The sequence below is a fragment of the Anas platyrhynchos genome, chromosome 22, assembly GCF_047663525.1.
Source record: "Anas platyrhynchos isolate ZD024472 breed Pekin duck chromosome 22, IASCAAS_PekinDuck_T2T, whole genome shotgun sequence".
Taxonomy (NCBI): domain Eukaryota; kingdom Metazoa; phylum Chordata; class Aves; order Anseriformes; family Anatidae; genus Anas; species Anas platyrhynchos.
In genome coordinates, this window is record NC_092608.1 from 1,625,497 (window position 1) to 1,653,194 (window position 27,698).

The window sequence follows — 27,698 nt, forward strand, 5'->3', positions numbered from 1 at the left end:
GCCCAGCCGGGGTTATTAAAATAAAGGCTTGGGAAGCCCAAGCTGATATGATTAGCAGGACTCAAATGCCAGGCTGGTGTTAGATCTAATCTTGGGGTTTATTGACGCTGATGTGATTTGATCCCTGGGACTCTCGGACCTGCTCACTCCTGCCAGCAGTGACACGTCTATATATTTTTAATAAACTTACCCGAATGAAATCCTCACTGTTCCTGTAGCTCTGTTCGCACTGCAAGCAAGATATTAACTGAGAACTCACATTTATCTTAGTTCCTTGTCAGACCCAAACGCCGCCCGAGTTCCTTTGGGGTTATTATCATCCTTCCCGTGCAGAGTTTGAAGAGGAGGGGATGTGGGCTGCCACGGGGCGGGATGGAGGGCTGGCAGGGAGCTGGGATGGGGGAGGTTTGGGGGGGATGGCAGGGCTGGTTGGGTGGTGCAGAGAAGCGCACCCAGGGGTGCGGGTGAGAGGTGCCCCCTCGGGGCAGCATTTATTGACCCAAAACAGGGCTGAGGCAGGGCTGAGCCTCCTCTCCCAAACCCCCCATCGCCTCCAAGCTCAGGGGTCCCCCCAGCACATCTCCCCCTGCTTCTCAGAGTTTAAAAGGCTGCCCAGCATTTTGCCCTCAGCCCATAAAAAGCACAGCTTGACTTTTTTCTTTTCTTATCTATACCTCAGTCGTATTTTCCTTCCTCTTGCTTCGGACTCCGTGCTGACACCCAGACCAACAGCTATAAACACACCAGTGGATCGCGGCCAGACCCATTTATTAAATGGTTTTGTGAAGCCATGAGAAGAGCAATATTCGTGTAACAGCCCATAAACCTGTACATTGAAGCAATTAGCCACGATCACAGTCCCTGATAAAGAAAAGCCCCACGTTGACCAATTTGCTTTCAATCAACCCACGAGCCGGCCAGGTGGGAACCATCCTGCCGTCCACAGCAAGCCTCTCCTCCCTTCATGCCTACTCTGTGATTTCTGCACTGGTTTCTCCTGGGGCTTGGAAAGGCAGGAGGCAAATCTGGCCAGGAATGGATGATGCTGGTGAGCCACCGTTGGCTTTCCTCTGGCTTGGCTCTGTCGGTGAGTACCGATGCTCATGCTGCTGCCTGCTGGAGGACCCACGCAGCACCCAGCCCTGCTCACACAGGGTAGAAATCCCCCAGTGCTTGTCCCTGATCACCAGGAACCCTGTCTGTCCCACCAGCTACACAGTGGGCACACTTGCACGAGAAACCAGTTTCATTTTCTGGTTTATCAACAAACCAAGAAGTGGCTTTCTTATACTCCTTAAAAATATATTAAAAAAATATATATTAAAAAAAAAATCCACATGTGGCAGTGAACCTTATTTCTTTTCTTTGTATATAAATAATCAGTTTCTCAAGATCTGTCCCTCCTGGGTAGAGAAATGGAGACTCTGGGGCTCTTCTGCAGCCATGCACCGCAGGAGCAGGAGCTGGCTCCTTGGGCTCGTGCGTGCTCAGCTGTGCTCTGATTTCATCCAACTCCTTGTGCACGTCAGGTGAAGCGCGTGGCTGGAAAACAAGAGGCACAGCTAACATTTAAAATGCAAATAACACCTTTACTCTCAAGGCTGGCAGGTTTTAACACTGTCTGGTGTCAAATAATTGATTCCCTGAAGTCTCAATGCCACTTCTCGAACAGAGGGGAGGGCAGGGCTGTGACCACCCAAAATCTCTGCCTAGGTGTGAATCAGCAGGGTGTCTGGGATGAGGCAGGAGGGGCCCAGGAAATCTTCTCCTGAGCCTGTTGCAGAGCTCTTTATCCCCTCGCAGGCTGGTGAGAAGGAGCCGGCTGTGCTTGGGGGGATGAGATTTGGGCACCTCCCTGTCAGCACAAACCCCGTCCTTCCCTGTGCCGTGCCGGACACAGCGAGGTGCCTCCGGGGCGACTGTGCCAGGGAAAACTGGCGAGCCGTGAGAGAGCCCTTTGGGGCCAGCCGAGTCCTGGTGAGACACTGCTGGAAGGAATCAAAGCCCGCTGACAGCTCGATCCCGCAGAGCAGCAAGCACCGGAGCTCGGGAACATCCTTTCTCTGGGGTCCTGGGAAGCAATCAGGCGCCGCAGACTCACCAGTGGCAGCGAACCAAAAGTCTTCAGCACATTTAATGAGGAAACAAAGCGGCAGGACAAAAGGCCAGAAGGATGCGCTGCTTTCTGGAGACCACTGGACCACATTTTAACCCTCTGAATTGATTTTGAACAGTTTTCTGTCCAAGCACAGTACTCAAGGCACTCTGGGGACAGAAAAGTGCATTGTTAACTTGGGCTAGGTTTCAGGACTACAAAATGAAGAAGAGAAAAGAAAAAGCGGATCTCAGGGTCCATGAAATCCATTCCCAGAGTCCAGCTGGGGCTCCCTGCGAGGGGGCCATGCAGGGACACGCAGCAGGGCCAGCGGGGAAATTCCCAGGGAAACAAGGAAAAAGAGACAGTCTGCGAGCAGAAAATGTGAGACAGGGGAAAGGAGGTGGAGAAAGGAAGGAGAGGCAGCAGGAACTGCACCAAATGGGCACTTCTCAACTTAAACAAAGTTTGGAAGAACTATTAAAGCAGGAGATCAGTGAAGGGGGAAATTGAAATGTTAGGGGATGGAACGGAAAATTAGGCACAGATAATGGGTAATAGCACTAGAGTTTAAAGTACCCTCAAACAATTTGTTGTGAAGAGCTGTAAAACGCTCCCCTGTGAGGCTGTGCCTGCAGCCAGGCTCCCCGTGAACAAAGTGCCCGACGCAGCGCTGTGACGGGCACGGCGCCCCAGAGCTGTGGTGCCGTGGGTGCGTGCTGTAAACCCTGACACCAGGAAGGGATGGGAGAAGCTGGGATGAAGCAGCAGCAAGAGCTGAGGGGGGAGATGTCCACAGCCCGTTTCAAGTGGCAGGAGCTGCTCTGGGTGCCCAAAGCTCTCTCTGCTCGGTGCCCTCTTGCAGCGCAGCTGCAGCTGGGGATGGGGACAGGGACAGGGACAGGGACAGGGACAGGCCCGTGATCTGCACCCGCCGGCAGCAGCAGGGATTTGTGCTCTGCCGGGAAGCCGAGAGATTGGGCTGGGGATGCGAGAAGGTGCTTTGAAATTAGTCAGAGTCAAACGCCTTTTGATCTAAAGAGGATTTCGCGTGGAGTCAGAGGCAGCTGTCCCCCCTCGCGCCTGCTGCCAGGAAGGGCTGGCAGCCAGCTCTCTCCCACCAGGGCTTAATCCTGGAGGTGCGACCGCCCCGGGCAGGGGGTGTTCCAGTTCCAGCGGTCACGGCACCAACACGCAGCCATGCCTAGATGCTCAAACGCACTGCTTGAGGGCTCGGCCAGTGGTTTAAAGTGCATCGCCAGCGGGAGTGGGGGCACTGCCCCACAGGTACCCCACGGTTGTAGGGGTACCTGTAGGGGCTGTAGGGGTACCTGTGCCGAGAGCAGCACCTCAGTGCTCTCACGTAGTGCTCCAGTGCACCGTGGAGCGTGGATGTTAACACAGAAACCCTCCCACAGACCTGTTCCTGGGGAAGCAAAGCGAAAGCGTGACCATAATGCACGTAATGCAGCCAAAGCCAAAGGCACACACGAGCTGGGGGGAGCAGCCAGGTGCGGCGGTGCAGAAGCAGAGCTGGGGCTGGGCAGGGAGCGCAGCGGGCACACTCGCTAGCACGAAGGGGTTTTTCCACGGCCAGCAGGGCCCCAAGCACCGCTTGGTCTGCGAAGCAGGAAAATCCCTGCACGGAAAACGGCACCGCTTTAGCAGGCAGATGTAATTCCAGCTGGGCCGTGTCGGCCAGGGCAGCAGCTCTCCACAGCCTGAAGCATCCCCACATCGCTCACAGGGCTCAGGACCAGCAGCCCCCAGCTGCCCCCCATCCTCGCCCAGGTGGGAGCAGCAGGAGGCTGGGCAGGGTGCACCTGGGTTGAGGCAGGGCTGGGGGGGCTTTGAGGGCTGAAAAAGGGCTGGGGCTGCCCTGCTCAGCCCTGCTGGGTCCTGGGGAGCTGCTTGTGCTTTGGAGCCCTGTCTGCAGCAGGTATGTGCCAGTTGGGGGGCTCCTGCTGTGGGAGCAGGGCAGGGCACAGCACCGCCTGGCTGGGCTTTAATCCTCCAGGCCCTAGCTCCCTGCCCTGGGGGTGCACGGTGCCCCCCAGGGCTTCAGCTCTCTGGGGGTCCTGAGCTGGCAGGGCCAGGCCGCCAGGCACAGCTCCTCCAACAGCACCTACTGGGGGGACTGGGGCTGTGCCAGGGCTGGAGGAATCTCAGGACAGGGACCTGGGGGTTCCTGTCCTCCCAAATTTGTCCCCTGCTACCAGTGAGGGAGCAGTGACTGTGGGGCAGAGTACTGCTGCCGCCTCGCCTGGCAGCCAGAGCGCTTACTGGAAGGGAACTCATTGAAATGGGGCTTGTGGCTGTGGCATTTGCAGCGTGTGCGGTAACTTACGTAACCGATGGAAGGAACCAGCGCAGCAGAAATTTTTAATTATGTATTTGACTGTAATATTCTCAGTTTGAGTTCATGCAACGTTGGTTAGTTACCTCAGTTAATTAGAAATTTTACAGATGAATAAAAAGTTTAAAAACCACTGAAAAGAGCAGGGCATTTGAGATGACAATGGTCTTTCTGTCCGTTTGTTTGGGAGAGCTGAGATGCTCCCCATGGAGAGGCCACGCTGCAGCAGAGCCTGGGGAGGAGGCTGTGGTGCTGTGCACGGGCTGTGTGGGTTGGGTTTCCGTGGGGATGTGCAGGCAGGTTTTGGGGTTTCTTGGATGGCAAGATGCTGGCTGAGCCTCATCACCCCCTGGGGACATTAAATGAAGGCTAATCCAGTGGTGATCACAGCCAGGTGAGACCTGGCTGGGCTCTGAAGGTGCAGCCAGCCTGGCAGTGCTGCTTTCTGTGGCAATAACACATCTACCTGGAGTGCTTTGGTCCGCTGGGGAAAAGGGATTCAAGGAGGGAACCATTAAAATAATGCCTTTTGTAAAGGAGTGTAACAGCACAGGCTATTATTTACATTTGCAATAGCAGCTCTGTGCTGTGCCAGCTTATGGCAGTGCGAGAGGCGTCTCAGGACTGTGCAGGAGGAATAAAAGTGATGGATGCCCACACTTCCCGCGTGCGTGGCTCATCACATAGGGGTGGTACCGAGATGTGCAGGAGCACGGCAGGCACTGTGTCTGCTGCCAGCTCCGTCTGGGTCCGCAGCAAGCACCCTGCCACCAGCCAGGCCCTGTCTCTGTCTGGCAGATGTTTGCTGCTCTTTCCTCCTCCGACTCCTTGTAGCTGTTCCCTGGCCCATGTGGGACATCATTTGTCTGAGTGAACCTGCAGAGGATCCCTGCCCAAACAAACTCTTGTTGTTTTGTTTGCAATATTAAATGGACAACAAAAAACCTGAACACTTCAACCCTGCGTGACTTTCAGATCTGGTGCTACTGATTTACAGAGATTACAAAGGTTTAAAATGGCTGGAGGTTCATGCGTATTCTAAAGTCTCCTCAGAAGCTTACAGCCTTGCAAACTGAATTAGTGTTTCTTAAGGTGTTCGAAATCAGTTTTATTTGTCATTTGACAAGTTACCATTATGCACAGTCTCTATCTGACTTCATGATTTATGGGAAAGACCCTCAAATCTATATTTAAAATTACAGTTGAGGAGAATTGTTTTTGCCTCTTCTGTTGAGGTAGAACCACTATTAGCAGTTGTTGCTGGAGAGCTCAAGGACTTCATTAGTTTAGGAACTTTTTTTTCCCTGTTTAATCTTCCTAGGATCCTGATGCTATATTTCCTTGTAAACTTTAAAGATTAAAAAAAAAAAAATCTGCTAGTTGTGCTCTTTGGTTTCCTCCTCTGTTTGAAGTCTCGGGCCTGTGGCTGCATCATTTGGTTCAGACTCCCCCGAAATCACGGGGAAGATGTGTGCAGGCAGAGTTATGCTGTGCTGTTTGGGGGGAGCCACCACACCTGATGCAGAGGAGCTCATCCACGCTTGGACTGCTTCTTGCTCAGGTTACTGTAACGCTCTTTCAGAGGGTTACTGGAAAAGCTGAAATTCCCCTGGATAGGCTCATAACTCACTCTAAAAAGCCTAAGTGTGTTTCAGCAGCCTCATTATCCAGGTTTGCTGGTAAAAGCTGTCTTGCTGCTGCGCTTGGAGGCATTGCAGGAGGACTGGGAGCTTGGCGAGGTGGCTGCTCTCATCACCAGGACGGTGGTGCTGTCTTGGTCCCTCGGGATCTCCCCGAGGAAGGCAGCAGAGCCCAGGGTGCATACAGGCTCTCTGCCCATGCCCACCTTCCCTCCACACCCCTTTCTCAGGGGTCCCCAAGGTCTCTGCAGGGCTGGGAGCTGTGATGCTGTGTGCCTGTGGGTGCCCCGGTCCCCTCATTCAGCACCAGGCAGGATGCTCGGGTGCAGGTTGAGGGGAGCAGGAGGTGGTCAGCAGTGCCCGGTGCTCCCTGCGTGAGCAAAAACCCATTTGTAACAGGCTGTGCTTCACCACGGGTGTTGTGGGGCTGCTTTGCGGAGATAACAGGTTTATTTAGCGTTGCATTGTAAATAAAAAAACAAAATTGAAGGGAGGCCAGATAAGGGACTTTAACCATTTAAGATCAGCTGATTGCCTAAGTGGCAGGGGCTCCTTTCATACATAATAACGTACATTATTAAAGCGTTAGAAACACTCGTGCCCTGTGACATCTCCTCCTGTCAGCCCCCACGCTTCCTGCAGCACCATCCTGCCCCTGGGAGAGGGGCCGGGGGGAGATGCAATGTGCTGGGGGGGGGTTAAAGCAGCCACCTCTGGCTGCAGGGAGCTGGTAAGGGCTGTGCCGAGGGGTTCTGCTGAGATTCGGGAGCTTGGAGACTGTTAGAAAATAGCTGCAATAGATTGTCAACAGCCTCTGATAAGGCGAAGGGAGAGAAGGCAGCGCTGGGGGATGAGCACAGTGCAGTGAGGTTTCTGCCTCCAGGCAGTACTTAAGCAGCCATCTATTATACATACTGCCGAAATTAAATTCCTCCAGCCTGGGGTGGGATCCTGCTGGTGCGGAGCAGGGAGCTGAGGCAGGAGGAGATGCTCTGGGGTGTCCTGAAGGTGTGCGGTGCCCCTGCCCTGCCCGTCTGGTGGCCAGGCCTTGCAGAGGTGGCCCTTCAGGTGAAGGGTAATGCGGGTAAAATAGGGTTTCTATTTAGGAAATGAGAGAAATTGCTGCAGGCTGCTCGTGTCTGCAGTTCCTTCTGGCAGGTTCGAGGTTCTCAGAAAGCACGTTACTGCTGCCATGCTGCTCTAACTTCATAACAAAAGAGCTGATAGCAATCATGCATATATACCACGCATATTGTTTCTAGCCTGGAATATTAATTTTTATTGAATTCTATCACATTTTCTTACATCTTTCTAGTTTAACTTCTTTCTCTTCCTACTGAGACATTATTCTTAAACTTTGATTCGAATGTTGATAGCGTCTCAGTGTAGGTGCCTTCAGACACTTGTGTCTCCCACGAGGATGCCTCCAGAATTTTTCCTTGGCACTGCGTAAGGGTTGCAAAGGTGAGAACCCCTGAAGCCGAGTTTAACAACGTGGCAATAGTAATTTATTTTAGGAGAGCCAACCTATACAGTAGGATTTGTGGAGATATACGTTCCTTTATGGACAGCATAGTAAATTTCTCTCCAATAGAGCCTTAAATATTCGCTTGCAATATTTACATAAGCTTTGTAACAGCTGCAAAAGAGTCATTAAGGACTACTTATGGAGATAATCCAGATTTTAAAATTCCTTTAATGTGCGTTTCCAGAGAGATTACAGCCACATCTATCTGGTCAATAAAATGCATATGCTCCTCTGTAGGGTTTGAAGGCACTCGGAAATAACGAGGCAAAATGTATCCGGATTAGGCTGTGTTTGTTTCTGGCTTCTGTTGGCTTAGTTTGCAGCCTAATGCCATTTCAAAGTAATATCATGTGTGCTAATTAGCTGCTAAGCCTGGGAAATCAAATGCACGACTGATAAAATCAATCAATGCCCCCGAGGAAAGGTTTTCCCCTTCCAGTTTGGTTTGTTGGAGTTATTTACGCCAGCAAAGAAATGAAATAGGGTTTCCTATCTCCCTTAAATATCTCGGCTTCTAAGTTACTGCGCTTGTACGATGCGAAGCAGGGCTCCCATAGCAGCGATTTATCGATCATTAGGGTGCTGCCGGGGCCGTTTTGTTATTGGAGGTTAGTGGGTTTCTTTATTTGGTTCCCAGTTTTATGATCATTTTTAGCATCCCCTGGCCAGACCCGGCTCCGTGTGCGTCCTGCAGCACGCAGTCCTGCCAAGCACCATGCTCAGTGCCTTTACCCAGCCGTAGCGGCTGCTGTTTGCTGCTTCTCGTCTTAGCATAAAGTTTTACCTCCCTTCAGGGCCTCGCTCGTGCTGTGGTCCCCCGGCCAGAAAGGCTTTCTTCACGGCTACTCCTCGAAGAACGGTGTTCGTGTTGAAGAGGAGATAAAGGCGGCCGGGTTGCCAAATGCTTTCTCAGAAATCTGGCAATAACGCGGTGTTCAACAGAAGTTAAACCAAATATAAAGGTTTGAAGATCCAGATTCCTTCCCTGCTTGTAATATTTCTGTTCACCCTGTGCAGAAAGACACTAATTTGAGCTGGCAGTAATTCATGTTCACTTTTCAGGACAACAAGGCATCAGAGAATAGTCTGGAGCGAGGCTCAGCTAAAGAATAGCTGACAGGCATGGGGAAGAGGGATGCGAATGTAACCGCTCGTGATGGATCGGAATGAGAAAAAAAAAAAAAAAAAAAGGAGGAATTAGGCTGCCAGGCTCTGCCTAACCACGCTGCAAGGCTTGGAAGTGTCTTCAAAAATGTTCTCGTGAGGCTTTGCTCTCTGTGGCTGTGGGAGGAGCGCCCTGTGCTGGCTGTGCCCTGTGGGGAGGAGGGGGAGATGCCTTTCGGTGGGTGTGTGAGCGCTGTTGGGAGGGATGTGGAGCAGCTGCTGGGTCTGTCTGGCATGGCCGAGGGCAAAATGCCTCCAGGCATGATCAGAGCCAGGCGCTCGGGGCTGTGGCTCCAGCACAGCCTTGCTGGGATGGCCCTGGGTTGCTCCTGGCCGTGAGACAGGGACGCAGCAGTGCAGGGAGGTCCGATTGCTCGAGCAACCAGCGTTTGCTATAGAATGCCTCCATCTCCCCATTTTAAAGCAAACAGGGGAGTGAAGGCTCGGTTCCAGATCCCGTGGGCATTCTGTTGGCAGCAGCAGCACGAGTCTTTCCCTTTAAGCCCACAAAACAGGGAGATTTCACTTAGAATCAGGAGGAGATAATAAATATGGAACGTGTTTTATGAGGTTTCTGCATGGAACAGCACTTTAAATTAAGCACTCTAAAACACTACTGACTGTAACGGGAGAACAATTTGGAGCTGAGCAGACTGCGTTATCATCTTCCCTGTGCTTCTTCTGCCAGGCCACTTAAAGCTGGGACCCCCTTCCCTTTCCTGCAGCCCCCCGCACCAGCTGGGTGTGGGCAGGGTGGGTTTGGGGTTGGGTGCCACTGGGGCACCGTGGGGATCCTGGTGCTGGCCTGTCCTCACCGACACGCTTCCTAAGCACTCAGGAGACCGATGCTCCTTGGTTTCGCGTCCCGTTATCTTTCCTGCACAAAAGCAGCACACTGCAGAGCCTTGGCTCGGTGGGTTTGCCGTGGCAACATTGATTTTGCTAATTCCTTAACTCCGTGAGCCTGAGACTTCTGAATCTCTCATGTATGAAAGATGAGCTCGGGTTGTCGTATGTTTTCTGGCTTGCCATGGGAAGGTGGCAATGTACCAGCCTGACTGCTCCAGCGCTGCTAGCACGGCGCTTGTCAATTATTTATGGGTCGCAGCAAAGCCTGGGTTTGCCTCTCCATCAAAGCCCCTCATCCTGCAGGACGTGTATTCCTGTGGGTTGTAAATACCGGATTCTGGCCGAGGCTTGGCTGTGCCTTGAGCTCTGGGGGGTGTTCATCAGCTCCCTGGGGGCTTGCTGCTCCCAGCAGAGCTGTGCAGAAGATGTGGTTCAGGCAGAGCTGCTGCTTGCTTCTGGCTCTGGGTGCCCACCTTCCTCCTCCTCCTCCTCAAGCACCCCCAGCACCACGGCGCTGCCAGCTCTGGGCTGAGCTGCGAGACCCTCAGGGCCACAGCTTGATCCCGGGCACTCTCCTGAAGTAATTACATGGGGTTTTACGCAGCAGTTTAGACCAAAATCTGCCCGGTGAGAGTGATTCCTGTAACTCTGCCCTGCCTCTGAATTGCAGAAGTTTACAGAAATAAACCTGTTCAGCGTGAGAGCGGCTTGAAATGGTTTCACTGAAAAATCCTGGTTCACTGAGCCAGAAATGCTTTGTTTGAAACTTCTCCAGTTCAGTGAACTTTTCCTGCATCCAAGGCTGGGGTCTGGGCCTGGCAGGCTGCCTCGCAGCGAGGGACTCGACTTGGAGCCAGCCCAAATTCAGAAAAATGTGTTATTTCCTACCCAGACAAACCTTGTTTTCTTTCTGCTTCAGCCTGCGTCGCAGCAAGCTCTGGCTTCAGCTGGCGATGCCCCATTGCTGCTCGTCTGCAGCTCCTGGCCCTTGGAGAATGGGCTCTGGCCATGAATTTGCCCCTTTGGCTCATCAGAAATTGTCCAGGGCCACCTTGGGCTGGTGCTGGAAGGCGCTGGGGAGGGAGGCAGTGCAGGGACAGACCCACACGTGGGTGCCAGCTCCATGTGTGGGTGCCCCCTGTCACCCGCTGCTGGGACCCGATGGCTTCCCAGTGGCTGGCTTCGAGTGTCTGCATCTGCCTCCCTCCAGGAGTAATTTTCATCCCTGGTGTAAGCAAACAGAAATCTGCAGAAACTGCGGCTTTTCTGGGCTGTCAAATATTGTTTTGACTGTGCTCCTGGAGGAAACAAATGAAAAATTTCAAAGTAAACACTTGGGAATAGGTGTAGGGAGGAGAACCAGGACCTCCCGGATATTCTCCCTCTCTGCCAAGACTATACATGCTCCTTTTAATTTCAAGAGGTATTTATAGCTCCTTCCTTCTTTTCCAATTATCACCACAAGAAGGCTGTAAAAAAAAAAAAAGTGGTGAGCAGGGGAGACCCGGCTGTGAATCCTGCGGAAGGTGGATGGGTCCCCTGGGTCTGTCCTCACTGCTGGGTGCCTGGGGCACCTGGGAAGACCCCAAGGGCCCAGGCAAAGCGAGCACTGGGTGGGCTGGGTGCTGCTGACCTCCCTTGGGAGGGAGAGGGGACAAAGGAGGGGGCCAAAAGCCAGGAAACGGGCTGCAATTCAACCTGGTGGCTGTCTTTGGTTTGTAATAGCTGGAGCTGTAATTGTATTTGTGGAGCCGAACAGTGAAAGGAGACAAATGGTTTAATTTGAATCAATATTAATTTTATGCAATTTAACTTTTTAACTCAGCAAATACAATTATTGTACTTGGGATCTATTGAGAAATGGAGGAAAAAAAAAGTCCTTTTAGTGGAGAAAACGCGTAGCTAACTAGGCAGAGTGTTTCCAGGCTGAGATAGTTGTTTATTAGCTCAGTTTTGATGGGCTGCACAGTCCCATTTTAAGGGAGAAAGCCCTTGCAGAAGGGCACAGCTCCATGGGGGTGGCTCTTGTGGCACTGGGGACATGAGCAGCACCCTGTGGCACCCAGGGGTGGGCAGCACCCAGGAAAGCACCCTGTGGGGAGCTGCCCTCAGGGTGGTTTTACACCATCCTGGTGAGTCCTGCCAGCAAGTGTGGGGTTCCCTGCGTCAAAGGGAGCAGGAATGCCCCTGGGAGCTGGAGCTGAGCCCGGCAGCAGCACAGAGGAGCTGGGCTGGCAGCCTCTGCTGTACCCAGACCTCTCCAAGCCCTCCCATGGCTGTGTGCAGCCCCATCCGTCTCCAAGGCTGGCAGACTACTGATAAAATTTATGGGAAATATCAGTTACTGGTGTACTTCCCTGCCTCCTTTTCCCTGACACATTGCGCTGCCGTAATAACGGAGATGTCTGGAAATAAGGAGTGAGGCAGAGTTTTTTAGCATTTTCTCAGAAAAATAGAAGAAAGAATCCATGCCCCTTGTCTTTCTGAATAGACATCCAAGGAGCAAGTAATTAAACTGCCGCAGGCTAAAAAGAAGCCTTGTTTGGATCTCTTATCTCCCTCTTCACCAGGAATCGCACGCGGGCACCCTGAAGCACTGCACAATCTGCTATTGCCCAGGGGCTGCACAGATACGGGATACCGATCGTGCACCTCACCTCAGCAGCAGGCGTGCTACAGATAACAAAAGGCTTTTTAATTACGGCATCCCCTATCTGCGCTCGCAGTTTCAGAGATACATTCAAAGCTAAATTGCTTCTCGTTTTATAGGAACGTGGCGGAAGGCGGGCTGGTGGAGCACATCCTGTCTTCTTTCTGTTTGTGCAGCTTGTCCAAACAGAACTGGGCAAGGAAAACCCTGTTTTGGGGTTGTTTTTTTTTTGCTGCCTGGGTTCCCTGATCCCCAGCGTGTGCCCCAGGATGGGGTAGTGCTGTCCCCTCTCAGCATCTGCTGGTGTTGTTGGTGCTCCTGATTGCACCCAAAGGGAAAATGCTTGAGTCATGTAACAGGAATTGAACACCACATTTTGGCTCCATTGTGAGCTTTGATTTCTTTCAATCACCTTCTAGAAATATTGGAAAGCTGCTTCAGACAAAAAAAAAAAGGTCTTTTTTGTTAAAAGTCAAAGCTGTGTGCTGGTGAGGAGGCCACCAGTGTGACCCCACCTGGTGCTCCATCCAAGCTGGGGGATCCTGCACTGAGGCAGGGATGTGGGGCTGGGGAGCTTGGCTGTGTCCTGGGGGACCCAGCTGGGAGCTGGACCCACTCCTGTGCCTGTCCAGTGAGCCAGACGAGTGGCAGCGCCCTTTAAAGCTGTCAGCATAAACCATTTTTAAGTGGAGTCCTCACGGGTGCGTGTTTTATCTCTTCTTAAAGCCTCTCTCCTCAAGCCGTTCGCCAGTCAAGGGGCTGTTACTAAAGCGCAGGCTTTAATTGGGAAACGCTGGTGCCATCTCCTATACACCAAGGACAGCTTCTTGAACAATCATCGCTGTAAAGTATTAAACACAGCATTTATCTTTCTGAAAATTGGTACAGGCTTTGAACATTGATTTTTACCTTAGGGCTAACGTGTTACTTTGGGGAAATGGCTGTAGAATAAAGGATGTTTTGATCTGTTTTGCTTTAACCTTTTTAAATAAATCTCGAGCACAAATGCTGACTGCTCGTTCATTACGCAGTTTTGATCGCCTGTAATATCTCGAGGAAGACAAGAGGATTAGAAAGACGGGAGCTGTTGTTGCTGCTGACAGATGTGCAGGGCTCCTCCTGGGGCATCCCTGGATGCATCGCTTGAGCTGAGCTCCTCAGCATCCCACGGGGTGATCGGGCAGTGTCCGAGCCTTGTGCTGGCAGCGAAGCCCTGAGCTCGAGCAGCCAGGAGCCTGCTGTTGGGCTGCAGCCAGCCCCCAGTGGCGTCGGGAGAAAAACTCCCCTTTGACTCCAGCAAGCTCTTGAATAGGCCGTGCGGGTGAACACGACGCTGCAAAGGGCATTTCTTGACTCCCAGACACGGATGCTCGGGCAGTGACGTAGCCTGAGACTTCTGGGGTGAGAGCAGAGCAGCCCAAATAACAAACGCTTTTTGCCTGGGCCTGGTAGCTCGAAATGCCATCGGGGAGGTCTGGGTGCACCACTTCCTGCTGACTTTTCCGAGAACAAAAGAAAAACCCACCAGAGACAGATGTCCGAATTTTAAGGTCTTTTTATATGGTAATTTGTTAGCTGAGCAGAAGCAATCCTTAGTAAGTGCCAAAGGACAGAAGAGCTGTTTTAGGGAATTGGCTTTGAGGTACTATATTTCACCTAAAGTGCAGTAAATAAATGTGCTTCCCTTCTCAGAAAACAGGGAGAAGCTGTGCCATGAATCTTCCAGAAAGTTAGAACTTTGAAACAAGGTTTTGTACACCATCAGTCATGTTATGCATTAAAAAAGAAAGCAAACCAGGAAACCAAACCAAAAAACCTTTCTTTAATGTATAGAAGTTTGAGAAAGTTTCATTTTTTACAATGACTGATGTTCGAGAGGGCCCGGTCTCTTGCTGAGATCTGCATAAAGATTGCATTGCAGCTTGAAAAAAATAATTTGATTTCATAACATGTCTCTCACATGCTCCACTAAATTCCTCGTGTTTTACACCGCCACCTTATCACCACCGAGCAGGTATTGTACAACACCAAAGCTCTGTAACATTAACAGACGGCTGGAAAAACATGACTGCTGCGTGCCACCTCGCTGCAGGTGCTCAGTGCTGCTGGAGCAAAGCACGGGGATGGGGCATGGGCTGGGGCTGAGCCCCACAAAGCCAGGCTGTGACATTGCATGGCCATAGCCTGGTCCCATTCCTGCATCTGGGGCAGAAGAGAGTAGCTTCATGTTCTTTAAAAAGAGGAAAAAAAATCTTAAATGAGGCTGCACCTGATTCCCTGCAGATAGCCCTCATTTGCAAATAGAGGGGGGGGAAAAAAAAGGAAGAAATGAGTGTTCTGGAATTAACAGGACTTTTCATCCAGTCCCTCCTGCAGCAGATAGGATGCATGATGAATGAGCAGGTAACTCCGGGGTGGCACACTTGTAAAGATTCATTAAGAAGGATGCGGAAGGGAGAACAAAACCTTTTTCCTTTAAAACAGGAGTTTGCTCGCGTTCCCGTTTGTGGCCGTGGTTATGCCAGAGAGGCAGATTCTTCTGGTAGGCAGCCCTGCTGCCCTGCGGTGCTTTGAGCTTTGCCTTCTGCTGCGCTGACCTAAATATGGGGTGGGTTTGCTTGGGAAGCATCTTGTGCCTTTTCTCCTGGCGATGCTGGGTGGTGCAGGCTGGCTTCCTCAGCCTCTCCCTGGGGATCCGCTCCCCTCCTGGCTCCTGGGGAGTTTCAGGACCGTGCACCACTACTGCTGCTGGGACTGCCTCTGCCTGGAGAACACCAGCTTCTAGTCCCTGCAAGCTTGTGTCCCAAAACAAGAGCGACTTGTTTGTGCCTGGGCACATTTGAGGATGTGTTTTAATGTTCTGCAGTGGTGACCCCACGCAGAGCTGGGGTTTGTGATGCTCCTGCACCACAGGCAGAGCAGCACCGGGTGGGAGAGAGGCCAGCGAGGATTTCTCAGGACAAAGCAAGTGGGCAGAGGAAGCGTATTTGGAAACAACTTATTTGGAATTCATTGTTCCCTTGGAGCAAATCTCACTTTTAAGGTAGAAACGCCCTTTGACTAAGTGCAAAAGCATGTACCGTGTCCTTCTGGAAAGGAAAATGTGTGATTTGCATCGCTTTCTGTGTGAAAACCCCTGGAACGGATGCAGAAAGGCCGTGGCAGCGTTCTGTTCGTGCCATGCATTAAATGGGTGCACAGCAGCTGTGCCCAGGGACACGGCGTGGGCCGGCAGGGTCGGCGTCTGCCACGCTTCCCAAAAATGTTAACAGGGAGGCCAAGCAACCTGCTCAGGGGCCCAGCAGGCTCCATAAAGCTGAGGATCAAATGAAGGGCTTCCCTTCATCTCCTGTGTCTCTCCTCGGTCTGATCGTTAATTGGAGTGTGTCTGCGCTCCTGGCGCGGCGCTCCCGCTTCAAACGCGGCCGAGGTCAGGCACGCACGAAGCCGAGCAGCCTGCCACCGCGTGCTGTGGGGTCTTACCAAAGGGAAGCAAAGCAGGAAAGTGTTTCAAGTATCTCTGTGAGATTTCTCATCAAGTTTTCTCACCAGGGAGACGGGGAGGAAGGAAGGCACTTGTTCTGTTGTTCCTCCCTCTAAAGATGAAGAGGGGGGGAAGGCAACCCAAAGGATGCTGTAGGGATTGGGGCAGGGGGCTCCTGGTGATGGGAGCTGCCCGGGGTGGTGGCCACAGCCAAGGGCCAGCCTCAGCTGATGATAAACCCGATGGCCAACAAGCACAACCCTGTCCCTGGGGGGGCTTTTAACCAGCACATCTCCAGAAGCGTTCCCCAGGCTTCAGCTTTGGGCTGGGAAGGGGGGAGCTTCCCTTGGGGGGGCTTCCTTGGGGCTGCCGTGTGGGTCCTGCCCCAGAACCCACAAAGCAAACACGTGCGGGGCTCGGCTCAGCACTCATCCTGCTCTACGAGCCCTGAGCTGGTAATTAACGATGCCTGGAGTGGAAGCTAATGACCGAGTGCCGCGTGTTGTGTCAGCAGCGACCGCTTCCCAAGGTATTTACCGTGCTAGGGCGGCAGAGCGCACAAAAACCCAGAGCACTGAGGGGAGCAGCGCGAGGCCGCCCGTTTCCTAGTATTTCCCAGTGAGTTTCTCTGATTTAAATAATGTAGAAACACTTCAGTACGTTTCTGACATTTTCACATCAAAACGTAATTATGTTTCGTTATTCAAATATTTAGAAGAAAGTTCTTACCCAATGCTTGCTACATTAATTATTCCTATTAATTATGTATACATTTATAAATAGCAATATAATTAATATTTAACAGTATTTTTATTAGAGAATTTCAGAAATGTGTTCAGAATCTGCATATCTGAAACGCTACCTTTTAAGTCAAAGGACGGTTTTCTTCTTCATCTTCTCTCTCCCTTGTACCAGTTTAAATGCTATCTGCGCTCCTCCCCAGGGAAGATATTTTTGGGGGGGGGGAAGGGGGGGATGTTTCTGTCTTCAAACCATCATTTTTGGGCACCGCTAATTAGAACTGGTGCTGTGTCCCTATGCAGAGGCTGAGCCTCTGCTCCCATCCCGCTGGTGGCAGGCGGCTGCTCCCCAGGGGTTCACTCCTGTCCGGGGGGGGGCTCTGTGGGGCTGCCCCCAGTCCTGGGGAGCTGGGGTTTGCTTGAGTGGCTTTGCAGGAAAAACAAAGCAGAAATTGGCACCAAACACGAGCGTGGATGTTTCCAGCAAGCAGGCTTCCTCCAGCTCGGGGCTGTGCCCCTTCTGCTTGACTCATCGCTTTTGTGCTGCTTTCTGGGAAGAAAACCCAGTTCTTGTTGCTGACTGTATGCAGAGGATGAGGTCCCAGGAGCAGCTGGCGTATGGCAGGCAGGGCACAGCATCTGCCTCCGTCTCCAAGTTCAAAGCCCGTGCCCGTGCTGCACCATCCTGCGTGCGTGATCAGAGCAGTGTGTGCGTGCTGGGAGCCTTCACAGGGAGCTCCCCAGGCAGGCAGCAGGGCTAGGTGAGCACCCAAAAGCACGGCTTTGATAAAGCTGCTTATTAATTTCCTTTTGATAGAGGTGCATTCCTAACAAAATAGTCTCATCTTTTTTTTTTTTTTTTTTTTCCTGGCCTGTTCTTTAGAACAGAAGAGGGGAAAAAAAAAGTATAATTTTAGCTCGATGGCGAGGAATTAAACCTATTTGTTGGCTTTCCTAATTGCTGTAGATGCTGTTTTTCAAGCCTGCCATTCCCAACTGCAGTTCCCAGCGCCTGGGAGCGATCCGTACCAGGCGCGTCACTGCGGCGCTGCAAGGCGTGTAGCGTTCCCGGTCTTCTATCACCTTGAAAAAAATCTGCATATGCTGATGACACTTGGGTCATCAAGATTAATAACGATAGACTTTTGCTGATGTTTAGTCAGAGAAAAACACCTGGAGCTGTTCTTTTATGACTGATTAATTAGGGGAAAAAACTCGGTGGTTCTAATTGGCATTTGAGTTCTTTCTGAGTTTTAACATTCATGCTATGCAAATATATCAATTTCTAACAATGTCTAACAAGATCATTTGGAAATGAGTCTCCCTAGGGGACTGCAATCATGGCTTTGGGAAAGGCCTGTTCCTTTGCTTCACACGGAGCCGCAGAAGGCTCAGTGTCTTGGGCAGCCCTGCTCCTGCCGATGGCGTTTGTGGGGCGCACCCCAGCACCTCGCCATTTGACACAATGGGAATGGGCACCCCATGAGCTGCTGCCCCGTGGCACCGCACTGCCAGGCTGTAGCAGCAGGTACCATGGCTCTGTTCCATCTGTAAATATCACAGAAGTGTTGCTGGAGGTGGTTCAGCCTCAGAAATGGGACAGCCTGCGCCATCTCCTGCCCCGTTGTGTCTCTGAAAGGTGCTGGGCATCTAGCTGCTGTTGGAGAGCCTACCTGTTAGAGCAAAAATGGGTCCGTGGGCTTGTCATCCTCCCCTCTGCTTTCCCCCACTGTTCCTTGAGCCTCGGAGCAGAGCCTGGGCTGCTCCTGTCCCAGCTCCTCGCTTGCCTAGCGCCAGATGTTTCAGCAGAGGGAACAGAATAACTCATAATTAATTTATCTTTGTGAAAAAGAAAAAAAAAAAAAAAAAAAAAAAAAAAAAAAAAACACATTTCTAGCTCTAATTAATAGCTGGTTTTAAGGCTATTGTGTAGCAGGGAGGGATTTCTGTCATGTAACATGACTCTGGATGTGCTCATTGTCTGCTCGGACATCCCTCTCCGCTGCCCTGATCCCCAAAGTCTTTGGGCTGCGATGCTGCAGCGTGGGCACTGTATTGAAGCTTCCTCCTGCTTTCTGCTTCAGAACTTGCTTCTCAGAGCCACCACTTCTCCCCTTCCTCTGCATCATAAGGAAGATGAAATAAAATTGCCTCTCCCGTCGCGGCAGCCTCGCGCACCAGGCTAAGGCCGGCTGAAACAGTTCCGTCGCGCGCTGCCACCCTCCTTAAATCCACATCAGAAGGCTTTATCTGTTCTTTTTGGGGAAAAGGGAAGCGCAGCGGGACAGCGCTCCTGCATGAGGCCTGTTTTGAAATTCTGGTCCAGAAAAGTAATAGATCAGGATCAAAACCCACGACTACAAAGCGCAGGGAGGGAGGCACGACCCCTGCCCCTCGGGGGCTCCTCTCCCCGCTCCATCTGTGCCGGTGCAGTGCGAGGCCTGACCCAGCCCAGTGCTGCTTCAGCACACGGAGCATACAGAATAAAGCTGCTCTGCACAGACCCCATCTCAGCTCCTCGGGAGATGCTGAACTCACCCTGCTCTGCTGCATTTTGCTGCGGCAGGGTGGACATCCCGCTGGGAGGGGACCCCCTGTGCTGTTTGGGTACCCCGTGGCTGTTGGAAGAAGGCTCAGGGACCATTGCTCGTGGTTAGCAGGCAAGCCGTGGCACCTCTGATGGCTGGTTTGGTGTGAACTCGATTATAAAACACGATTGAGTTTTAGAAATAATTCCCTTTGCTGTTGGAGGGAAACAACTGGTTCTGTCTTGTCAGCGTAAGGTGTTCCTGAAGGTTTTGTTTACACCGTAATGATTGAACAAGTCTTCATCATATTTTAATGTGCTAATTGGGGGTTATTATGGCCCATTTTATTTACGATTATATTACAAATATAATACTCCGTCTCATTTTACTCTGAACTAAGAGCTTTGAAAGGATGATAATTACCTCTCATGTAAACCTATACTTATATAGAAAAAATGACATGTGGAATGAAAGGCCTGAAGAAATGGCATAATATGTTTGCTTTGCATAGACATGCAGTATGTACCCGCGCTTCTCTCCTGGATGTATGCAATATTTACACTCGGAGCAGTTCATTAGCGCCGCAGATACGCTGCTGTATTCGGGCTCCAAAGGCAGAACGAGTGGGCTCCGCGCTCCGCCACATCTGTAGTGTTTGTTTAATATTAAGCCAGCTCTCTGAATGCTAATGCTGGCTGGAGCCGGATGAATAATTCATCGCCGCCACTTGCCTTGGATGGATTTTGCCTTTTTTCCTGCGTGGCAGAAATCCTGCCGGGGTGCAAAGGGCCCCCTGGAGCCCCGTGCCCTGGCTGGGGAGCGCAGTGCTGGCCCCGCGGGAGCAGAGCAGCTCCGTACAACCAGGGCAGGGGCTGGCTCCCTTGGGGGGCTCCATCCTCAGCATCACCCTGGGGCTTGTCACGGCCTTGGAGGAGAGCCCACACCTTCAAACGGCATTGCCTCCACCTTTTATTCCCCAGGGTTTTAAGTCTCTGAAGTCGTTGGGAAGGCGGCTGGCTTGGAGGGTTTGCTGGCTGATGGCTTGCGCTGCTCCAAGCTCAAGATTGCCTTTGCATCTGCTCGTCTCATTATACTGAGTGCTTCGTGCCACAGCTTGAAAGATTAACCACGGATTAAAAAGTAAAAAGCACAAGGCTGTAAAAGCAACAGGTTGGGAAGGAGAAGAGGATGCCAAAGTACCCGTGCACTGTGACTCCCTCGCCCTGCAGCGCAGCTCGCTCTGCCTGCAGGGAGCCAGCCCTGGTGCCAGGGCTGGTGGGGACCTCGTTTCTGGGGCTTTCCCACCTTTCTGCCCACCACACCGAGGAAAGGATGTGTCTCAGTCCCCAGGGGGACCTCAGACCCTGCTGTCTGCCTTCACCTGATGCAGGCAGTGAGTAGGGGAGGGGATGCTGGTGCTGCTCTGGACACTGATGTCCCCAGCGCTGGGGACAAGCTGGGCACAAGGCACTTGGCTGCAGAGCCATGTCCTCCTTGCAAACATGCACACAGGAGCTTTCCCACCACACAAATAACTGCCATCCTGCCTTTTCTGATCTTTTTCTGCATTTTCCCTTTTTTTTTTTTTTTTTCCCCACAAGACCTCAGGGCTATAATTATTTTGGGGGGCTAGATCAATATGCCAAAGCTCTGCAAATCGCAAGGATATTTTTTGTTTGTTATTTAGGTGACTAAGCTGATTTTATTAATGCTCACCTGCAGCCTGGGATGCAGAGAGGGCAGCTCAGCTCAGCACTACGCCGGGCAGAGGGAAGGAAGGCAGAGCGCTTCCTCCAGCCCTGGGAGAGGCGGCAGCTGTGCACGGGTGGAACCTGCTGCTGGGGACACTGGCCCCACCACTGACAGTGCCACCAAAAGCCCAGGGGATGGGCAATTCCTGCAGGGAAACAGCTGGGAGCTCAGGGCATTGTGCTGGGAGCAGGGCCAGAGCCCTGCACCCAAAGGCGCCTGGATCGGCGGTGCCGCCAGCAGGGACGGCTCCTCTGAGCTGCATCGAGAGCGAAATCCTGGCTGTGTTGAATGTATTTTCTTCTGGTTTTGAAGTTTGCGAGGCAACTTGCTAAGGAGGCTAATGCTTAGTTTTAAGCCTTTCAGAGCAAAGCCATCTGACCCAGTTAAGTCACCTGTCCCGCAGTGTAACAGGATCTCTTCTAAACCCTTTGGCTCTGCCGAGAAAGCCACTGCAAATCCTCCTTCCCCATGGGAATGGAGGATGGGGTAATGGGGTAAAGCATCTCACAGGCTCCCTGTGTGATAGCATCCCTCAGTGCAAGATTTATTTTGGCCCTGGGAAGGATTTAGCTCCCCCCCTTCCCATGGATGCGGCTCCGTCCCTGCCTGTGCTGGCAGCTGCCAGGTGCAGCAGCCGGTGCTGAGCTGAGTGCTCCGGGGGCATTTAACAAAGACAGCAGAACTACTTCTAATATTCTTACGAATCACTTGATGCTTTTGGGGTGTTTCAGCTGGGCAGAAAAGGCTTTGTAACAGCGACAGGCTCCCTGAGCATCCTTTGGTCACACTTGCTGCAGGTGCTTTGCGTCCCGCTGGTAATCTGGGGACGGTGCTGGCAAACCCCAGCCGGACAGTTTTACATGTACAACTGGGCTAGGAAGTGTCTCTGGTACAAGCAGCCATGATCCTCCCAAATATTTGCATTGCAACAGATGTTACTTTATATATTTTCTTTCCCCTAAGTCTTTGGTTATTACTGAGAGGCAGGGATGCCAGGTGTGACTCTAACTACCAAAATCAGGGCTCATTCAGTGCCTTGATGACATCAATTAACTTCAGGGTGCAAGTGCCAAGATTTTTCCAATTAAGGCAGGTAAATTTCTCAGTCTATAATAATCTCATTTGAAGTGGTTCAAATTAGTTTAATTTCTTTTCTATGGAGCCACATAGATACGCATGTGTACATGTGTGGTAGAAAACTGCTCGGTGCTTGTAACTTCTGACTTTGGAGTCTCTTTACATATACAATGATTTTTCTGAAAAAGATCGGCTTTCTGCTGATGTCTGCGTGCGGTCTACACAAAAATTATCAGCCGAGGAAGATCTCTGCAAGCAGAGAAATGCCTCCCCATAGCGAGCTGAAGCCTGCCAAGTGGCCAGTGGTCACTGGGAACTTGGTTCCAGATTAGTGTGGGAATAAACCCACAGAATTATAAGGAGAAAAAAAAAGTTAACTTTCAGTGTGTAGAAGGTAAATTTCATGCTGTCTAGGGTGATTGATCTTTTGGGGACTGTGTAACTAGATGAATAACAGCAGTTTTCAGGTGTTTCTGAGGGGAGGGCTCACCTAACCCTCCTGGGGTCCGCGGTGTCTGGAGGGCACCAGGGCGGCAGCACCTCCGAGGTGGGTCGGCTCTCCCTGAACGTCTCAGCCCAAGCAGGAGAAGGGAACTTCAGAAATCAGCTCTACAGAGGGAATAATTCATGGGCGCTCTTGATCTGGAAAGTGATTCATTTAAATCCAGGCAGGAAATCTAAACAGGCTCGTGCCTTGCAGCCGTCCTGCGCAGCGCGCGGGAGCTCGCGGGGCAGTGAGGAATGGCCCTGTTGTCCTTGGTGTAGCTGCACCGTGGGTAAACAGCGAAATGTAATCTTCAGCGCTCTCCTTCAGACACCTTTCATCAGAACTGCATTAACTTCTTTTCTTTTTTTAATGAGCGGGTATTAAATCCGAGAGGATTTGCAGTAGAAGTGAAGTTTTATATCCCAATTTCCGCACCCAGGAAATCAGCTACTGAGTCCAAGTGTTGTCAGAACAGCTACAAAAAAAAAAAAAAAAAAAAAAAAGAGAGAGAGAGAGAAGAAGAAACTTGCAATCTGCACAGAAGAAGAAACACAAAGTCTTTGGTGTGAAGGGAAGAGGCGTATCTCCCTGGAGAATATGATAATTTATAATGAAACATTATCTACAGACCCATATGTTACATTTTCTATTTATGGCTAATTTGCTTAAGCATTTATAACGTGCACCCCAAGGGAGGACAGTTTGTCTTTGGGCAGCTGGCTAGCCAGGGAGGGAGGAACTGAGGCGCTTCCACCCGAGCGTGCCGGCAGCGAGGAGCCAGCAGCACCCACCAGGAGAGGGGCTGGAGGGGCTCCGGGGGGCTGCTCATGCGCCGTGATGCCTCCACCTGCAAGGATCCTGTGGGGCTGCACCAGGCTGTGTCCAGCACGGGCTGGGGCGAGCCAACCCCCAGTATGTGGGGGTCAGCCCCCACGTGCCATTCCTGGTGCAATTCCCACCCGCGGGGATGAGCCCGAGCCATGGGGCTTGGGGCCAGCTCCTCCCCTGCTTTGTTTCATCTCCTCCTGCCCCGCCAAGCACTGCAGGCAGGCTGGGGAATGGGGGCCACGTCCCCAGCAAGCCTTCGGTGCCATGGGTTGGGGCCGGCACCGCTGCTGAGTGAGAAAGGCAGGAGAGCGTGCGTGAAAATGATGAATGCTCCTTTCAGCCTTGCTACGAGGCTGAGGAGATCCTGGGATATAAACATGACAGTTTATGCACCGGGTATGACGGCTCTGCTCTTCCCGGATGATATTCAGCCACAAACATTTCAATCACAGCCTCAGCGAGGGGTGGATAACCCAGATGACTCTCTGAATCACTCTCTGCATCGCTAAAATATTTTCAGATCTGATCCCAGACGTCTCTACAAGATGTTCACAAATCAACCCAGGAATACTTCTCCTTTCTTCTGATGCTCAAATTTTGCCCTTGAGTTCCCTGAGAAAAAAAAAATAAAAAAATTCAAGATTTCAAGATTTCCTCCTGCTATTTGACCCACATGTCTGCTCACGAGCACGGCGAGGCGCTGAGGTCAGCCCTGAGCAGCCTCGGCTCAGTGCCGCGCAGCCCCTGGGCCCACGCCAGAGCCGCTCATCACTTCTTTTCAAAAATGGCATCAAATGTTCCTCCTCGGCAAGGCAAAAGGAAACAGACTACAGAGGAGAAGAGGCTGCAGTGCAGAGGAAGCAAATGACCACAGAGCTCTCTGGAGGCAGCTCTGGATGTGGAGCCAGGCTCGCCCCAGCCCTGGTGCGTTGAGCTAGAAGAGCGCCTTGAAACACCGGTGGTTTCTTGGTGGCACTGCCATGCTCTCCTACCCATTAGCGTGGTATTAAAAGCAATAATAACACCGATTAAAATGTTTATTACTTTCCAAACCCTCCATCCTCAGGGGCCAGCACAGGTTTTGTAGACAGACTGAAGTCGACTCAAGCCAAACTCGCCTCCTGTCATTGCCCTGCCTTGGAGAGATCACTTCATTTTTCTCAGTGAAGAGGGCTGCTGTAAATTAAGGCTTGTCTGGACAACAGCAAACTGTTTGCTGGAATTATAGGATTTTACTTCACACTTACGTGATCACTGTTTTCCTGAAGCCAGGCTCCCGGGTGCTCTGTAACTGCAGGTCTGCAGAGGTGGCTCACTCGTAATTCTGTAATTTGTTCTGTGCTCGTCTGGTACAATGGCTAATCACACACGTCTGGAGGAAGATCGTTAATTTATCGGTTATCACTGTTATCAGTCATAAATTCAATCACACTTTGCTTTTAGGGAATAGAAGATTACAAGTCTGAATTTCTGCTTCGAGGTGATGGTGTGTGTGTACATGTGCGTGATTAGGCTGAATGGAGCTCTCTGATGAAAGGAGCAGGCACAGCTCTGGAGCAATACCTAAACACACGTATCTGGCAGTGATGTGTGCACTTAATAAATGAAGTAACACATCGAATCATGCTTTTCTCCAGACGGCTACGTCTCTGCTCAGCTAACCAACAGCAGACCAGAAGCTCACCTCCCTAGAATAATTAGATGACAATTTTATGGATACTTCTTACCCCTGTAGCATCAATTCAGCTCTCAGCTTTGCCCAGATTATTGATTTAAAGCATATTAAGGATCAATAACCGGTCTAATTGCTCGGCTGCCTCTCACAGCTCTCTGCACTCGCCCCAGCCGAGATGCTCTGCAGCAGCAGCAGCAGCAGCTCGGTGCTCCCATCCTCGCCCCCCGCGAGCTGTGCAGCTGTCTGATGTGTGAGTGGGGATCCAGCATCTCCCTGATACAATATCAGCCTCCTGGAGCTGATTTCAATGGAGGAAATCAAAGCGAACCATTAAAACTCATTACCATTTTTATCTCCAACGCTGCAGATTCTATTTGCTATAATTTTATTTGAATCGGAATGCATATTGTATTTACAACATCCTCTCTTTTACCTCCTCATTTTTGTTCTAAGGGAAGCTCGGTCACAACCGTAGCAGTAAGAACACCAGCCGAACGCATCCATTTTGGAGCCAGACTCCTGAAAAACGCCGTTTTGAAGTGCTGAATATCAGTGGGCTGCAGAAGTGCTGGGAGCACGGGATAGCAGAGAACAAAGTTCAGTCAGACGGGCAAACGTTTTAGCATGTTTTGAGTATTTGTAGCAAGTCAGCTGCTGTACTCTCCAGTGCTTGACCTCGTCTCATTCCCTGTTGAGATGCACGAGGACAGTGTGAGAAAGGAAGGAGCCGTGATGCTGAGCTGCACCAGCGCCTGCCCCCAGGTGATGAGCGTGGCTGCAGCACCGAGGCTTTGCTGCAAGCAGCATGGGTGAGCCAGCAGCAGGCTGGAGCTGGGGTAACCCCGTGAGCCCCCCCAGACCCGCTGCCAGGAGCTGGGATGGGGCTGGTGCCCGCAGTCCCCATCCCTGGTGTTCCCCCAGCAGGCAGTGGCTCAGCGTTTCCTGCACTGCTCAAAATGACCATCAAATGGCAGCTTAATGTGTGCCTGTAAAGCTGAAGGCCTCAGATTTTTCTCCAGGGCTGCGCTTTGATATTTCACTCAAAAACAGAAGAAGAAAGAGGCAGAGAGGGGAAGCCACACACCGGTATTTTTGGAGCTCAACGTGGGGCTGGTACAGCTGCTGAAGCCGTGGTGCGTTTGGGCTCATTACAAATGGTTTGTGCTTCTCGGACCACAGCCGGGCTGCGGGAGGCACCGATCGCAGCCTGCAGGAGCGGATCCGTGCAGCCCCGGCAGGAGCCAAGGCACGAGCATCACCTGGGAGGGAAGGAGAGCCTCAGAGCCCCGGAGCTGCTGTGCCAGGCCCTGCGGCTTCCAGGAGCCACCAGCAGTTGCCTGAAGAGAAGACACCAGGAGGAATTAACATGTAAAAAGTGAGAATCGTGGGATGAAACGTTGCCCGGTAATTCACAGTCAGAGGCGCAGGTCTCTGCCGGAGGATTTGCTGTGGCCGTGTCTGCCTAAAACACTACAGTGGATTTTGGCTTCTTGGAGGCTCGGCAGCCTCTTGCCTGGCCTCCCTGTCCGCCGGCCATGCTGCGCTGCTCCTCGCACGGCTATGAGGCATGGGCTGGAGGCTCGTCTCCCTCCTGCCTGAAATAAATGATCCCAAGTTGTGTTTATACTGCACGCTCCCCGAGCAATTCATAACAGCGACAGAAACATGACAGCGGAGAGAAAAAGAGCAATGTCCTCGCCGCCCTCCCGCCCGCCCAGGCGTGATTGCTGGAGCTGCTGCGGAGGCAGCCGGCGGTGGGGATGGGGCTGGGGGGCGCGCGGTGGCCCCAGCCGGTGCCAGCCCCACAGCCACAGCACCATCAGCTCCATCCCTGGCACCATGGCAGGGCTGGAGACTGATGCTTTGGCTGATAGCAGGAGCCCTCTGTGCTTTCTGAGGATGTGGATGTTGCTGCAAGCCTCGTCAGATGGAGCTGGTCGGCATACGGGTAATGGGAGCAGAGAGAGGGACACAGCTGCAGCAGGAGGGTCCCACATTCCTTCCCATCTCTTGGTTCCCTTCTTCTCTATTCAGTACCTGCATGTTGCCATTATGCCTTTTATTATGAAAACAATATATTTCATAGTTTGCCAAAAGAGAATAACAATATTGATTTACACACAACGGCGCATTTCATTTTCCATTAAACTTTTATGGCGCATAACAAGCTTTGTGGTGGGTGTGATCATTCCTGAGCATTAATGCAATAGCTGTAATGGATGCGAACGTCCCTGCTAGAAGTGCTAACACAAACAGGCTGCTCCCTGCTTGCCTAGCGAGGGCTGCCTGCCCCAGGACCCTTTCCCACCAAACATCCCTGGGCACACTCGTCCCGTCTGCCCCCAGAGCAGCACCCGGCACAGGAGCAGCTCAGAGCAGCAGCAGGAGGCTTATTCTCAAGGCAGAACAGAATTAAGATGCTGCGGTGCCACTTGCTCTCCAGCACAATGGGCGTTTAGTCTCCGTAGCAGTTTTATACCTTCCAGCTATTTACGAGTTTCACTGAGACGTCGTCCTGTGTGCTGATGCAAAAAGAATTCACTGCCTTCCTGTGTACTTCAGGGCTCTGTCTCGCTGTACTTAAAGCTTATGGCTCACTACTCCCAGGATTTGTTTTTCCAGCGCTGGTTGCTTTGAAATTTTCTTCCTATGGGCCACAGATGTTAATTCCAGCTGTATCCTATCTAAGAGTGCAGGTAAATAATTTACAGCTAGGAAAAGGTGTTTCGGCTGGATGCAGGTAGCTTTCACAGCCTCTCATAAGATGAATTAGGCAGCTTTTTGTGATTTCTCCATACCATTTGTCATTGTTATGCCCCTGCAAACTCTGGCAATAGGTGCAGCA

General features: G+C 51.7%; 3 long non-coding RNA genes across 4 annotated transcripts in view; all 3 read left to right on the top strand.

Annotated features, from left to right (window-relative positions):
- The first annotated feature begins 3,741 nt into the window (after nt 1-3,741).
- LOC139999285 (uncharacterized) overlaps nt 3,742-27,698 on the top strand; it is a 43,022-nt gene continuing 19,065 nt past the window's right edge. Inside the window, exon 1 of the long non-coding RNA XR_011804661.1 lies at nt 3,742-3,886. This is a non-coding gene — a long non-coding RNA (uncharacterized lncRNA). The remainder of the gene's footprint in view (nt 3,887-27,698) is intronic.
- LOC139998576 (uncharacterized) lies at nt 3,913-27,020 on the top strand. 2 transcript variants are annotated; one of them, XR_011804663.1, is made up of 2 exons: nt 3,913-4,034; nt 25,307-27,020. It is a non-coding gene; the product is annotated as an uncharacterized lncRNA (long non-coding RNA). The 2 variants fall into 2 exon arrangements; XR_011804662.1 differs by having other exon boundaries at nt 3,992-4,034; nt 23,699-27,020.
- Nucleotides 8,436-9,820, top strand: LOC110351220 (uncharacterized). The gene is made up of 2 exons (XR_005260679.2): nt 8,436-8,581; nt 8,682-9,820. It is a non-coding gene; the product is annotated as an uncharacterized lncRNA (long non-coding RNA).